Genomic DNA, 16780 nt, shown 5'->3' on the forward strand with positions numbered 1-16780 from the left:
AGTGTCTCGTGCCTGTGATTCCAGCTACTTAGGAAGCTGAGGTTGGAGTATCGCTTGAGCCCAGCCAGGACTTTGATACCACCCTGGACGACCTAGTGAGATGTGGTGTCTAAATAATAATAAAAATAAAAAATATTAGGAAGTCAAGGTAGTGCATGCCTTTGGTCTAGCTGTTCTAGAGTATAAGGCAAGAGGATAACTTGAGCCCAAGAGTTCAATGGTGCAGTGAGCTATGATCACACTACTGCACTCCAACCTGGCCAACAGAATGAGACCCCATCTCTTAAAAATGATAATACTAATAAATAATGTTCCAAATATGTGTTTTGAAATTGGAGTTTCTTAGCTTAACTAGATAATTTTGTTGTTATTGGAGTAGTTGTTTTATTTTTTATTTATGCCTTAGATTTTTTTTTTAGAAAAATGACTTTTCGCTATGTGCATACTGCAAAATCTAGCATCTTTGAAGGGATTTGGCTCCTCACAACTAAAATAATGATTTGTAATTCTAATATTGTTGCAGTATGGGATATTTCCTGATTAGCCAATGGTAACATTCTTTAGTTTCTAGTCACCTGGCAATATCCATGGACTCCTAATTCCCAAGACCTGCAAGCTATTATAAGCTTGAAGCTAAGAGCTTGGTCTACAGCATTTCTTTGGGATTTTTTTTTCACAAGTGGAAACTCTTCTTCAGAATCCCTGAATACAAGCAGAGTTTGTCTCCAGACCACTTTTTGCATGGAGCTATCATATTCCCTGTTACTGCTTGGACGCTTTATTTCTGCTTCCAGATCTGGATTCCAACATGCTGTGGCATGCTTGTAGATTCATCCTCACTCAATAATACTGTCTCTCAATTTAATTTCCAAATGGTGAAATATTTGTTTTTCAACCTTGGCTATGCTATTTCACAATCTGTTTATTGTTCTTGGTTATTCTCTCTGTTATACACATGAATATAAATGTACTGTTCTTTGTAATTATATGTTTTGAACAAGAGAGAAATGACAAATCATTACATTTGACCCATCTGACTATGGGCTTTACAATACTAGCCAGAAGGAAACCATCTAAAATAAAATAGGCATAGATAAAAAAATAGTAAAAATAAAAGTTAAAAGACAAATAGTATTTTAAAAAAAATAGTAAAAATGAGACAACAGAAAACATATTAATATTTGACCAAATGGTACCACAGGCCTATTTTAATAAGCTGGGTAAAAAAAGACATTACATGATAAAGATAATTATCATGCACACAATAGGAAAAAAGTTATAAAATGCTATATGCCAATAAAGAATATTTTTCTCTCACAAAAAAGCAAGAAACATAGAAAAATAAACAAAATTTACGAAGCACAGTTGTAAAGAGTGATTTTATTTTATTCACATTTAAAATATCAGATTGAGCAATATTAATTGAACTATGTTTATATATGCATATATTTATGTGTGTGTATGTATATAAATACATGTGTCCATGCATATATTTGAAAAACTGAAAAACAAAAATAATTGACAAAAAAGTATGATCAAAAGGAATATATTTTAAATGTATAGATTAAGTGATTCATTACTTTGTAATTTTAAAAAATCAAAAAGAAAATAAAAATCAATATTGCAAAGTGATGTCTACAAGCTAGTAGTATAGGCGCTTTCTAGGATAATCCTTCCACAGAAGTATCAATTTTGATAACTACCCACAGACCCACAGACAGGAGTACCTTTGTGGGAGTCTGCGAGCCTAGCAGAGAAGTTTCAGCACACCACTGGAGAAAAAAGTCTGAGAATAGATGCACTGAAGAAGGTAAGAACTGTTTCACTTTTGAATTTCCCCTCCTCCCAAGGAAGCACAGCTTAGTGCCAAGAGAAACCTCTTTGGTTACTATTTTCTCCCACGGGGGAAGTGAGAGTGTCGGAAGTGCCCTGTTTTCCCAGCCATACTGGACAAAGCCCGAAGAGATGCTGACTTCTTTCTTGCTCCACACAGAATATTGAGGCAATCAAGACAGTTGAGGGATTAAGAAAGGATGAGGGCAGAGAAGAGTGGACTCTACCAATTGCTGTGAAGTTTCCATTAGGAAGCCTGCCATGGGCTATTTGGAATGCTTTTCCTGTGGACCCTCCCCTCAACTGCCTGATGGGTACCCAAGTGCTCCATATGCCTCAACCCTTCCTCTCAGCCCAGCTCCCAGGGGTTTTACCAGTGAATGGTGAGTGCAAGTATCGTGCACAGACTAGTTTCAGTCAGCACGATGGGGAGAAGGCACATAAACTTGATCATTTAGTGGTATTACCCTAAGGAAAACAAACAAGAGGTTCTCAGCACCTGGCTTGGCTTTGTGAGATTGATAGAAGCCATTCAATCTTAAAAATTTTCCCCAGAAAGGAACAAAAAGTGGGAAGTAAACTCAAATGTAAAAAATGTTTGAGAGAGACTTGGAACTCTCAGGCAGACTAACTGGTGAAAGCATTTCCCTCCTGAAGCCAGTTAGCAAAAATTGGAGAAGATGACTTCTTCAAATGCCAAATGTAAGACTTCAAGAATATTTTTTAAAAATGAATAAAATATGACACCACCAAAGGAGCACAATATTTTAGTAACTAACTCAACAAAATGGAGACCTATGAATTGCTTGAAAAAGAATTCAAAATACATATTTTAACAGAGTATGGTAAACTACAAGAGAACACAGATGACTCAATGATACCAGAAAAATAATATATAAACAAACTAAGAAGTATAATGAGGATACAGAAATCATAAAAAAAGAACCAAACAGAAATTCTGAAACTGGAAAACAAAATGAAGAAAATTATAGACAATAGTAAGTGCCAACAGAGGACTTATAAAGCAGCGGTAGAAGTCTGTGAACTTGAAGAAAAGTCATTTGAAAGTATTTAGTCAGGAGATAAAAAATACCAAATAATAAAAAGGAATAAAGGAAGCCTGTGAGATTTATAGGGAACCATCAAGACAGCTACCTTACACATTAGGACAGTTCCTGAAGGAGAAGCTAGAAAGGTACAGAAAGCTTATTCAAATAAATAATGACTGAAAACTCCCCAATCTGAGTTGGATGTGAGTACACAGGTATATAAAGAATAAAGTTCTTTAAGCAGTTTCAACCCAAAGGTTTCACAAAGACAATAATCAAACTGTCAAAAATTTAAGACAAAGAGAGAATTTCTAAAGTAGCAAAAAAAGAGGTTATTATATATAGGAGACTGTTAATTAGGAAAAGTCTCTGCTAAATCTTCACTAGCCTGGGAGAGAGTGGGATGATATATTCAAACTACAGAATGGAAAAAAAATAAAACAACAACAAAAAAACCCTCCAGCAAACTACCAACAAAAATTCTACCTGGCAAATATTTTCTTGCAAAAAGAAGGGAAGATTAAACATTTTTTTACAAACAAAAGCTGAGAGCTCATTACCACTTGAACTGACACACAGGAAATGCTAATGGGAGTTTATTAACCTAAAATTAAAGGACACTTGTGACAGAAAAACTTGTGCTAGCATAAAACATGCTAGAAAATGTAATTACATAGTTAAATTTAGAATACTCTAATATTGCAATGGTAGTGTGTACATCAATTATTATTCTAGCATAAAGCTCAAAATGCAAAAGTAGGAAAAATAACAAATTATAAAAATTTGTATGGGTACACAATATAAAAAGATGTAAATTGTGATAAGAAAAACATAAAATGTCAAAGAGGAAAGTAAAAGTGTAGAGATTTTGTATTCCATAAAAGCTAAATTGTTATTAACATAAAATAATCTGTTATAACAACAAATTGTTTTATGGAATCCTCATGGTAACAACAAAATCAAAATAAGTAGATACACATAAGATAAAGAGAAAGGAATCAAATCACACCACTACAGAAAACCAACAAGTCATAAAAGAAGACTCAAATTTAGGAAAAAAGAAACAAAATATATGTATTTTAAAGCCAAAATAATGACAATATTTAGTTCTGATCAAATCATAATTACTTTAAGTGTAAACTGATGAAATTCTCTAGTCAAAAGACATATACTAGCTGAATGAAAAACAAAATGCAACTATATGCTGCTTACAAGAGATTCACTTCAGTTTTAAGGGCACAGATAGATTAAAAGTGAGGAGACAGAAAAATATATTCAAAGTCAATGGAAACTAAAAGAGAGCAGGGTAACTATAATCATTTCAACCAAAATAGACTCTAAGTAAAAACTTAACAAATTGTGATTTTTTCTTTTAGATTTTACATATTCAAAATTATTGTTTTCAAATAAAGTTTGCTCTTCCTTTAATGTTTATCTTGGCTATATTTTAGTTTTATAATTACATTAAACATAACAAAACAAAAAACCACTTTGGATAATACTGATTATAATACACCTCTGACTCCTTTCTTATTTTGATAGAGAAATGAGTCAGACTTTTACAGTTTATTCCAATGCTTGTTGTTATTTATAGTTAAAAAGATCTAATTTAATTAAGTGGAAAGATTTTTCTCTAAGAACTGGAAAAGGATAAGGATGCTCACTCTCATCGCTTTTATTTAACATAGTACAAGAAATCCTATTCAGAGAAACTAGGCAAGAGAAAGAAATATGGAGCATACACATTAGAAAAGAGAAAGTCAGGCCAGGCGCGGTGGCTCAAGCCTGTAATCCCAGCACTTTGGGAGGCCGAGACGGGCGGATCACGAGGTCAGGAGATCGAGACCATCCTGGCTAACATGGTGAAACCCCGTCTCTACTAAAATATACAAAAAAAAACTAGCCGGGCGAGGTGGCGGGCGCCTGTAGTCCCAGCTACTCGGGAGGCTGAGGCAGGAGAATGGCGTGAACCCGGGAGGCGGAGCTTGCAGTGAGCTGAGATCCGGCCACTGCACCCCAGCCTGGGCGGCAGAGCAAGACTCCGTCTCAAAAAAAAAAAAAAAAAAAAAAAAAGAGAAAGTCAAATTGTTCCTCCTTTGTGGAAGTTATAATTTTCCTTTTTTTTTTTTTTGTTTGAGACGGAGTCTTGCTCTGTCACCCAGGCTGGAGTGCAGTGGGGAGATCTCAGCTCGCTGTAAGCTCCGCCTCCCGGGTTATGCCATTCTCCTGCCTCAGCCTCCTGAGTAGCTGGGACTATAGGCACTGCCACCTCGCCTAGCTAATTTTTTTTTGTACTTTTAATAGAGACAGGGTTTCACCATGTTAGCCAGGATGGTCTCAATCTCCTGACCTCGTGATCTGCCTGCCTCAGCCTCCCAAAGTGCTGGGATTACAGGCGTGAGCCACTGTGCCCAGTCAATCTTACAAAATTCCGCCATTGATTATTGTACTGTTTATTTCTCAAGCAGTGCCTCCCTAAAGAGGACAAGTGACTTTCGCATAAATGTAAAAGCACCGTTTCACATAAGAATCTGTTATTCACACCCTCCTTGCAGAAAATGCCTAGAATATATTTAAGAAAGGCATACTTCTTTCCCTATGCACGTTTTCCCCTTGAAATTGTGTGTTTTGTTTTTGTTTTTATACCAGTTCTACTTAATAAAATTCCAAGCATCATTGCTCATTTTGACAATCAGTTACTTCCTTAGTTTCTTTAGTCATGGCAACACCAAGTTTTCTCTGCTGTCTTTCAAGATAGGTAGCTGTTTCCCTACACCCTTTATTTCATTGCATTCTAACTATGTCTTCTAACTATGTCATTCTATATGTCTTCTGCTTTTACCTGGTAGGTATATGGACCTTGCTTTTGTGGCTGGTCATGTCATAGAGTGTAAAGAACATATGCCTTCAAGCCAGGCAGATATGAATTCAAATTTTCTTTCCATAATTTCACTCCAACTTGGATTTTTGAATAAGTCAAGTACCTTATCTGAGGCTCACGTTTTGAATCTAGGATTTGAGTAATAATAAATAACACATATGTTTGGCATCAAATGAAGACACAAAATGTAAGACAATCATGTTGTTTTCCTTTCCGTACTTTCCTACTATACTTAGTTCATTGAAGTTGGGAGCATATTCATACTCTTCTTCATCACAGTTTTATAGCACAATGATTCATAAACATTTTTCAATAAAGATTTATCTGAAAGTAAGTTTACTAGTTACTTCATCTGAACAAAACACCTCTTCTTTGAGTTACTAAACAATAATATACAAGATAACATTATTAATTGTATCTGTATATAGGAATTTTAAAACCATTCTGTAATACTTTTATAATAGCTATTTTTAATAGTGTCTTATGATGAACTTCACTTTATTCTCATCTAATAGTAATTTCTCAATTCTTAGATATTCTCTATTTAATAATTTTCCTCACAGTTTGATGCTTAAATGCTGTCTACAAGATACTATCATAAGAACTACAATAACATTTTACAAAAGCTTATTTATAACCTCTACAGCAGTAGATTCTAATGTACAACTTAATTTGATAGCCATAGCACATAAATATATTTAAAGATTATGTCAAGTCTTGATGTCCAAAATGATTAATTTACTTCCATGACTCCATTTTAACTGCTTATATTTAAAATAGATCTTATATAAAAATTATTTGACTTGTCATTTTTGATGTGTCACTTTTCGTAAATTTTATGCATTTTATTTTTTCATGTTTTACAGTTCATTATTTTAGTTACAAATTGGTGTTTGGTTTTTGGCGCAATTAAAATAATCAACAACTGAAACAAAAAAGTGTTCTAAGTTTACTTCACTGCTCATAAGGAAATAGAGGATCAAAATAATTGCACCGCTAATTATTATTTTTATTTTCTAAAAGAAAACAACAACCGAAACCAGGTACATTTTCATTAATGGAGTAGTTCAGTTGAAAGTAGCTTGCTACATCTGGGTCACTCAGTTAATTACCCTGTGTGGTTTCTTCTTCATCAGCAAGCTTAATCACCTGCAGTCTGAAGCCACATCTATCAATCTCCTTCAACTTCTCTCTCTCCATTTAGTAACTTTTTCACTGTGCAACTCAAGGACCTTCTATTTTTCCTAAGATTTTATTATCTTTAACTGTTCTCTATACATAAATCCTTTCTTTTAAAAATTATCTTGAGTAAAGACATTGTGCATATCTGAAAGATTGTATTACAGAAAAAAAATGTTAAGATAAACTTTAGTGAAAGAAGAAACACCATTTTGTTGAATTAGGTAAGATATTTAATAGGAACTTTAAATGTTGTAAGGAGGGAAGCTTAAATTTTCCATTTTCTTATATCTAATTAGGAGAAAACTTCGATTGCATTCTCTGGGCTGGGCGCGGTGGCTCACGCCTGTAATCCCAGCACTTTGGGAGGCTGAAGCAGGGGGATCATGAGGTCAGGAATTCGAGACTAGCCTGGCCAGCATGGTGAAACCACGTCTCTACTAAAAATAACAAAAATTAGCCAGGTGGAGTGGTGGGTGCCTGTAATACCAGCTACTCGGGAGGCTGAGGCGGGAGGATCACTTGAACCTGGGAGGCGGAGGTTGCAGTGAACCGAGATCGCGCCACTGCACTCCAACCTGGGGAACAAGAGCGGATCTCTGTCTCAAAAAAAAAAAAAAAAAAAAAAAGAAAGAAAGAAAGAAAAAGAGAAGAAGAAGAAAAGAAAAAAAGACACCAAGCCTTTTATCCAGAAATTGACTGCCTATTTGTTAAAAAATAATAGTAATAACAATATACATAAATTTTGATTCAGAATAAATTCACTATGGACAAATACTCAAATAGTGATATCTTCCTTTTATTTATTTATTTGTTCATTTTTTGAGATGGAGTCTCATTCTGTTACCAGGCTGGAGTGCAGTGGCACGTTCTCAGCTCCCTGCAACCTTCGCCTCCCAGGTTCAAGGAATTCTCCTGCCTCAGCCTCCCTAGTAGCTGGGACTACAGGCATGCACCACCACGCCCAGCTAATTTTTGCATTTTTAGTACAGACAGGGTTTCACCATGTTGGCCAGGATATCGGCCTCGATCTCTTGACCTCGTGATCTGCCCGCCTTGGCCCCCCAAAGTGTTGGGATTACAGGCATGAGCCACTGCGCCCCGCCAAAAAGTGATACCTTAAGTACTATCGTACAAAAACAGTGGTAGAATCAGTGGATTTTTTTGCACAAGGCTCTTGTGTTCCGGCATGACACACCTAAAGTATTGGGTTGGTAAACATAACAATTTAATTCACGCAGGCATTGAGCACCTTTTATTCAGGTCTTTTATCTAGAAGACATTGAGAATTTGATGTGAGCAACAGAGAAAAGCAGACAATTAACAAGAAAATAGATAATAGTGATTAGGAAGCAGTCAATTGAAACAGAGTTATGACATATTTGTAATAATGATTAGGAAGAACTCAACTGAAATGAAATTACCAGGTCTGATACATGGAAACCTAGAGGATTGGGAGAGAGTCTACTGAGAAAGTCACAATAAGTCAAATAAGGTGAAGAATAAACTAGTAGGGAAAAAATAGGAGGGAGTATTTCAGGTTCTGAGTGAAAACTTGTAGATAAAAAAGGACTTAGCTTGGGAGACCAAGGTGGATGGATCACCTGAAGTCAGGAGTTCGAGACCAGCCTGGCCAACATGGAGAAACCCTGTCTCTACTAAAAATACAAAATTAGCTGGGCGTAGTGGTGGGTACCTGTAATTCCAGCTACTCAGGAGGCTGAGGCAGGAGAATGACTTGAACCTGCTCCGCTCAGGTGGAGGTTACAGTGAGCCGAGATTGCGCCATTGTACTCCAGCCTGGGCAAGAGGAGTGAAACTCCGTCTCAAAAAAAAGAACATAGCAGGATAGAGGAATTGAACAGAGGGTTGCCAATGAGTCTAGAAGACAATGGATGAGCAGGAGAATAAGAGGAAGCAAAGTACATAGTGCTTAGGTCATTTTGTGCTTTCTTGGCTCTGGCAAGAATAAATTGAATATTTACTGAGCAATTATTTACTGTGTGCCAGGTACTATTTTAAGTTGCTTTATGAATTAACCCATTTAACTCTAACAGTAACCTTTTAAGAGGGTACTATTACAATATTTTACAATGAGGTACTGAAACAAATAGCTTAAGTTCTTCAAAACCTCATCACCAGTAAGTCCCTGAGTCATGATTCTAAAGTAAGCAGGCTTATGTAGAGTCTTCTTTTTTCACGACTATAGTGTGCTTCCTGCAGCCAATAAATTCATATGTTGTATTAGAGATACAATGTGTTATACTTCAATTATCAACAGTGGCCTGAAATTGGACACAGAAATAATGTGGATTGTGACTCTTTTATCGTCAATGTTTACCACAGCTAATATTTTAAAAATGGTTTAGAGGACAAGAATGGTTTAGAGAACAAGAAGGGGGATTAAAAAATAACTAAATAAAAACCTGTTACATTCATTCAGACCTAGAAATCATGGTGACTCAAACTAGAATGGGGTGCATGGAGATGTAGAGAAAAGGAAATTTGACCCTTTGACATGCATTTTGAAACTAGACATGTTAGGACTTGTCAACATGAGGGAGGGTAAGCAATTAAGAATGACATTGAGGATTCTAAATTTTGTAATATGGAATTGCTACCACTGTTATCATCTGTTTGTCTTTGAATAGTCATTAACCAAACCAAAATGAAATTCATCAACCAAAGAGCTCAGAGTGGGGTAACTATTATGCACTGGCATAAATTTCAGGTAAACAATCTATCAGCTCATTCATGGCAACGTCCAAACTTAACAGTATATTCAACTAGGGCTCTTTGTAGACCAATTGGTGATTTACTAGCAGTTGAAAATGTTAAAATGAGTTTATATGGTGCTAAAACTTAAACATTTTCCACTTTAGGAAATAATGGGATATATATTATTGTTGTAGTACAAATATTAAAATGGTTGTGATGAGAGGATAGGTAGGGGGCTATAATATCTATTACAAGGCCCAGTGGAATTTGGCCTTTCATCCTATTCTTCAGTACCTGGGTCTGCAATAGGCACTAGAAGGTAGCATTGCAAAATATATCAAAATACATCATTGGTCTGTGGAAGCCTACCCTAAGCACTCCAAGGCAAATTACATGTAAAACAAAGTAAAATTACTCGTTTTCCTTAGCCCAAGTTTAAAAACTGAATCTCAAAAAAAGGTCCACATATAATCATTTTAAGTTTGTTTAAATGTTTATTGCCCATTTATTATCTAGTATTTGAGTACATTTGTTTAAACTTCTATTTATTGCCGATTTTAATTAAAAGAATGTATATAATTGTCTAAATTTTGTCATAGTTGAGAGTAAGCTGTTTTTGACAAATCAAATTCTCAACACTACACTGAATCTGTGGCTCAAAAGCATTATCCACATTAAAAAAAAAAAGACATTTTTCTACTATAGGCTCATATTCCTGGATGTAATCAGGTGGCAGAATTGATAAATGGTTTTAAGACAACACAGATGGAAACCAAGACATGTTTATTTGTCACCACATATTGTCCATGTGGCCATAGCTAAAATATCTATCACATAAAAATTTCTCCTCTGTGACCATTCTTAATCATGTATATCCTGAATAGTGGTATGAATCTGCCCTGACACGCCACTACTTGTCTTCCCAGGCCCCCCTTTGTTGACAACATCTTTCGTTAACCAGAATATATTGATGCCATATAAATGTCTGGTCATAAGTTCTTAACCTCTTAGGCTCCCTTATCATGATATGTTTATACCCCTTAGAAACTCAAACACTGGCATAAATTTCAGGTAAACATCAGCTTGTTCATGGCAACATCCAAACTTAATAGTATATTCAACTAGGGCTCTTTATAGACCAAATGATGATTTACTAGCGTTAAAAATATTAAAATGAGTTTATATGATGCTGACATTTAAACATTTTCCATTTTAGGAAATAATGGACTTAACAATGTCTACAAAGAGAACCAAGGAAAATTCTAGGTTTTAGTCTGACACTTAAGGAGCTTAGAAGTTGCCACTTCTTCTAACAGCAAGTAAAACCTCAACGAACTGAAAAAATCAACAACTTTTCTTAGACCAAAGAAGTAAAGTCACAGGGTAAACTGCTATCCTGAATATTGAAAAGACAGGCGGATACAGAAAATGACAACTTACTGAAACAGTAACCTACATGCATAAACCTCCATGGGACCCAGTGTTAGGGTAGAAAAACCTAAATTTTAATTGATGAATTGCTGGCGGCTCAGTGTGGGAAAGTCTGAAAGTTAAAACCCCAGAGGACCCAGTCATAGAGATGATGCCCTTACATTTTGTGAGAATTACCTCCAAGAGCTCTACCAGGGACTCGCCGAGTATACAGGAGAAAAATCTCCTTCTACTTCCAGCAGGGGGAGGGGAAAATTACCAGTTGAAATACCCTAGACATTCTGTTTTTAACAAGGTCTGACCTCAGGAGAAACTATTTACTAAAACGTAATCATCTGAGGTCTTATTAGAGCCCAACCTACCTGGGGAAATAAAAATATCCAACTCTGGTCCCCTCTAGCCATTCTGTCTTACTAAGGGGAGAAAAACCGAGGAGCACTGCTGAAGTTCACAGTCTAGTAGCAAAGGTTTATGAACTAATGACAACCATAGACCCATAGAATGCTTCCCTTCCCCCACACCTTAACACCACACCACTAAAGACCTATTTACTGAAGTTTCTTTTACTTAATACATCATGTCAGGATTTCAAAGAAAAAAAATTTTTTTAATTACATACATACATGTATACAAAGAGGCAAAGAAAAAAAAAGAAAACAAGAAAAAACAAAAAATGCCATTTGAAGATACTGAATAAGCATCAGAACCAGAGTCAGATATTTTAGGAATATTGGAATTATCAGACCAGCAATTTAGAACAACTATAATTAGCATGCTAAGAGCTCTAATGGAGAAAGTAGACAGCATGCAATGGATAATGTAATCAGAAAGATGAAAACTCCAAGAAACAATAAAAGAATGCTAGAGATCAAAAATACTTAAGAAACGAAGAATGTCTTTGATAGGCTAACGAGTAGACTGCAGACTGCTGAGGAAAGAATCTCTAAGCATGAAGATATGGCAGTAGAAACAAATAAAAAACAATTTAGGCAAGGCGCGGTGGTTCACACCTGTAATCCCAGCACTTTGGGAGGCCAAGGCAGGCAAATCAGGGGGTCAAGAGATCGAGACCATCCTGGCCAATATGGTGAAATCCCGTCTCTGCTAAAATTACAAAATTAGCTGGGCATGGTGGCTCATGCCTATAGTCCCAGCTGCTCAGGAGGCTGAGGAAGGAGAATCACTTGAGCCCAGGAGGTGGAGGTTGCAGTGAGCCGAGATTGTACCACTGCACTCCAACCTGGCAGCAGAACAAGACTCTGTCAACAACAACAAAAAAAGAATTTAAAAAACAGCAGAAGATTATATTTTCTGTTATTATAACCCTAATAGCCATAGGGCAACTACAGAAAGTATATAATATGTGTAATAGTGATACCAAAAGGAGATGAAAGAGAGAAAGGAACACTAGAAATAGTTGAAGCAATAATGACTAAGAATTTTCCCAAATTATGTTAGACCTAATGCCACAGGTCCAGGAATCTATAAAAACCCAAGCGTGGGCCAGGTGTGGTGGCTCATGCCTGTAATCCCAGCACTTTGGGAAGCTGAGGTGGGCGGACTACAAGGTCAGGAATGTGACACCAGCCTGACTAATATGGTAAAACCTCGTTTCTACTACAAACATACAAAAATTAGCTAGGCATGGTGGCTGGCACCTGTAGTCCCAGTGACCTGGGAAGCTGAGGCAGGAGAATCACTTGAAACCAGGAGGCAGAGGTTGCAGTGAGCCAAGATCACACCTTTGCACTCCAGCCTGGGACACAGCAAGACTCTGTCCCAAACAAAACAAAACAAAACAAAACCAAAATAAGCAAACAAAAAAAAGCCACCAAGCATGATAAATGCCATACACACACACGCCAGCTTCATCTAGGCATATCATATCCCAATTTCAGAAAACAAAGCAAAAAACAAAAGAAGCCAGAGGAAAAAATATACCTTACCTATAAAGGAACAAAGATAACAGACTTACATCAAACTAATTCTTGAAAACTGTGCTAACAAGAAGAGAAATAAAGTATTTGAAATGTTGAGAGATAAAAACCAAACTATAACTCTGTATCCTGCAAAATTACCTTTTAAAAGTAAAAAAAGAAATAATTTCTCAGCCAAACAAAAATTGAGGAAATTTTTCCAGTAGACAATAAGAAATGTTAAAATAACTTCTTTGGACAGAAGGCAAATAATATAGGCCAGAAACTCAAATCTACATAAAGAAGTCAAGAGTATCAGAGAGTGAATAAGTGAAGGTAACATAAAAATAATTTGCTTTCTTATTTTTATTTGATCAAAAAATAAGTTTGTTCAAAATTACAACAGCAATAATGTATTCAATTATGTATACTTATGTTTGCGTGTGTATGTGTGCATATATGTATATATATGATATACGTATGCTTATGTATAAGTGAAATAAATGGCACAGAGAGGAATAGGGAATATTTTGTTATTATAAGGTAGTTTCATGACCTGTGAAGTGATATGGTATTTGAAAGTAGACTTGAATTTGTATAGCAAACATTAAAGCAAAAACTTAAAAGTTTTTTAAAATAGTGAAAATTAATTAAATAATTAAAGAAAAAATATAAAATCATGTAAAATTAAATTAAATGTATTAATGTAATATTAAATTAAATTTAATTTAATATTAAATTAAATTAAAACCACAATGGCAGGAAAAAGTGTAAGACATATAGGAACGAAGAACAAGGGCAACAAACTAAAAACAGTAACAAGTATGGTAGATATTCATCCAACTATATTGGTAATTACTTTGAATATCAATCATTAAGATGCATCAATTAAAACTCAGAACTGCCAAAGCAGATCAAAAAACAAGATCCAAATACTTGTTGTCTAACAGGAAACCCTATTTAAATATAAAGACACCTATACATTAAAAAATAAAGAGATAGGCTAGTCATGGTGACTCCTACCTGTAATCCTGGTACTGGGAGGCTGAGGTGGGAGGATCATTTGGGTCCAGCAGTTCAAGACTAGCCTGGGCAGCATAGTGAGATCCTGTCTCTACAAAACAAAAAAATAAAAACATTTCCAGGTGTGGTGCTGTGTACCTGTAGCTCCAGCTACTTAGGGATCTGAGATGGGAGGACTACTTGAGCCTGGGAGTTTGAAGTTGCAGTGAGATATGAGGTTTGCACCTACCTAACTTCAAGACTTACTATAAAGCTACAGTAATTGAATCATGGCTGCGGGGTTTTCTCATGCTGTTCTCATGATAGTGGATAAGTCTCATGAGATCTGATGTTTTTTTAAAGACGATTTTCCCTGAACAAGTTCTCCTTCTTTGTCTACTGCCATCCATATAAGATGTGACTTGCTCCTCTTTGCCATCCATCATGATTGTGAGGCTTCCACAGCCACATGGAACTGTAAGTCCGCTAAACCTCTTTTTTTTTTTTTTTAATTACCCAGTCTTGGGTGTTTCTTCAGCAGCATGAAAACAGACTAATAAAATTATTAACATATATGAAACCAAAGAAGATATGGAGATGGGAAATCAGCACATAAAAAGATGCCTCACATTATATGTCATTAGGGAAATGCAAATTACAACAGCAATGAGATACTACTACATACTTATTCGAATGGACAAAATTCAGAACACTGACAACATCAACTGATGGCAAGGATGTGGAGAAACAGAAACTGTCATTCACTGTCAGTGGAAACGCAAAGTAGTATATTACAGTGGAAGACAATTTAGCAGTTTCTTACAAAACGAAGTATGTCCTTACCACACAATCCATCAATTATACTCCTTAATGTTTACTCAAAAGAAGTAAAAGTTGTGTCCACACGAAAACCTCCACAGGGCAGCTTATAATACTTTTGTTCATAATTGTCAAAACTTCACAATTGATGCAACCAACATGTTCTTCAGTAGGTGAATGTATAAACTGTGGACCAGACATTGGAATATTACTGATTGCCAAAGAGAATTGAGCTATCAAGTCATGAAAATCTCATGGAGAAATATGAAATGCGTATGACTAAGTGAAAGACTTCAAGTTGAAAAGGTTACATGTTGTATGAGTCCAACATGTTGTATGACATTCTAGTAAAGGCAAAACTATTGAGACAGTAAATATATCAGTGGTTGCTAGAACTTAAGAAGGGATAGAGAGATACATAGGGAGAGAACAGAGGATCTTTAGGGAAGTAAAACTATTCTGTATGATACTACAATACTGGACACATTGCATTATATATTTGCACAAATCCATAGAATATTCTACACCAAAAATGAAACAGAATATAAATGGTGGACTTCAGTGAATAATGATGTATCAACGTAGGTTCATTAGTTGTAATACATGATAGAGGGTATGTGGATAATGCGGGATGCTATGTATGTGCAGGGGAAGGGATTCATGGAAATCTCTGTACCTTGCTTCAGTTTTGCTGTGAATGTACAACTCCCCCAAAAAGTAAAATCTATTTAAAAAATATATATTTGAAAATAATTAATGCTGTAGTTTCTATTGGATGGCTATGCATAGAGACATTACATTGGATGTTCAGCTTTTAAATAATAAAATATAGTAAATATTAAAAATTAATATATAGTTTTATATCAGAAATTACTAGAGTTAAATTATTAATTGAGAAAAAGTATAAGCTCTCATTCTATATCTCCCATTTAAAAATAAGTAGTCCAAGAAATTGTTTTATTTTACAATAATAAGGTTTAAATGCTTAAAGAATATTTATTTTGTTACGTATGCAAACTATAATACTTAACACTTTAATATTCATTTTGAAGTTTTTGTAACATAATGTATTTAATTATGCCCATGAGAAATGTTAAAATGTAAATATACATATCTATGTAATTTTAAGACAGCATTAACATTTCTTACTAGTATATTTTATGTAGAATTTATTTATATCATTGATTTGTATCATTTAATTACCTTACTTTTCACATAGCAAAAGTTCATAAGAATACAAGAATCACAAAATTGATTCAATACATAATAAATCTTGTCAAGTATTTAAAGTGTTAAGAAAAAATAAGACCAGTTAAATTTAACAAAGTTTATTGAGCAAGAAATAGATTCTAGAACCAGGCAGCATTCCAGAGCTAACACAGTTCGAAATGACTCCCTATCCAATGTGGTAAACCATATGTATAGCCAGAAAACAGGAAATTACATACATAGATTACCTGATTGGTGCAGTTCATGGTTGACCTTATTTGGACAGAATTGGAAAACTTTCAGCTTGGGTTTGGCTGAAGGTTTGGCTGCTGTGATTGGCTGTGGTGCTGTTGCTTGATTACCAGGGTATAGTCGTAAGTTTGGTCACAACTTATTTACACATCAAGTTAGGGTACAGTTCACTGTATAGGCCATTAGGAACACTCTTTATCCCACAAGTACAGAGACAGGTTTAGGCCAAGTAACTCAATTTAATAAAAGACAATTTTACCAAAGGCTATTTTATGTCATTAAAATATTTTTCTCCACAATCATAACCTGAGTTCAAGATACTTCCCCACAATATTTTTATTCTTCCTATCAAAAATCATACTGTACCATAGCATATTTTATATGTTTACCACTTCCTATAATCATGTATTCTATTATTTGTTAAGTATAGCTCTTTTTTGTTTGCCTAGGATATCATTTTCTATGTCTCTAGAGAACAATCTAAACTGAAC

The 16780-nt window shown here is 35.2% G+C and overlaps 1 long non-coding RNA gene across 1 annotated transcript in view; it reads right to left on the bottom strand.

Moving 5' to 3' along the window:
- Nucleotides 1-16780, bottom strand: part of LOC126940159 (uncharacterized) — a 53629-nt gene that overhangs the window by 23157 nt on the left and 13692 nt on the right. The window contains exon 2 of the long non-coding RNA XR_007720632.1: nucleotides 14031-14121. This is a non-coding gene — a long non-coding RNA (uncharacterized LOC126940159). The remainder of the gene's footprint in view (nucleotides 1-14030; nucleotides 14122-16780) is intronic.

Source organism: Macaca thibetana, chromosome 17, assembly GCF_024542745.1.
Source record: "Macaca thibetana thibetana isolate TM-01 chromosome 17, ASM2454274v1, whole genome shotgun sequence".
NCBI classification, from domain to species: Eukaryota; Metazoa; Chordata; class Mammalia; order Primates; family Cercopithecidae; genus Macaca; species Macaca thibetana.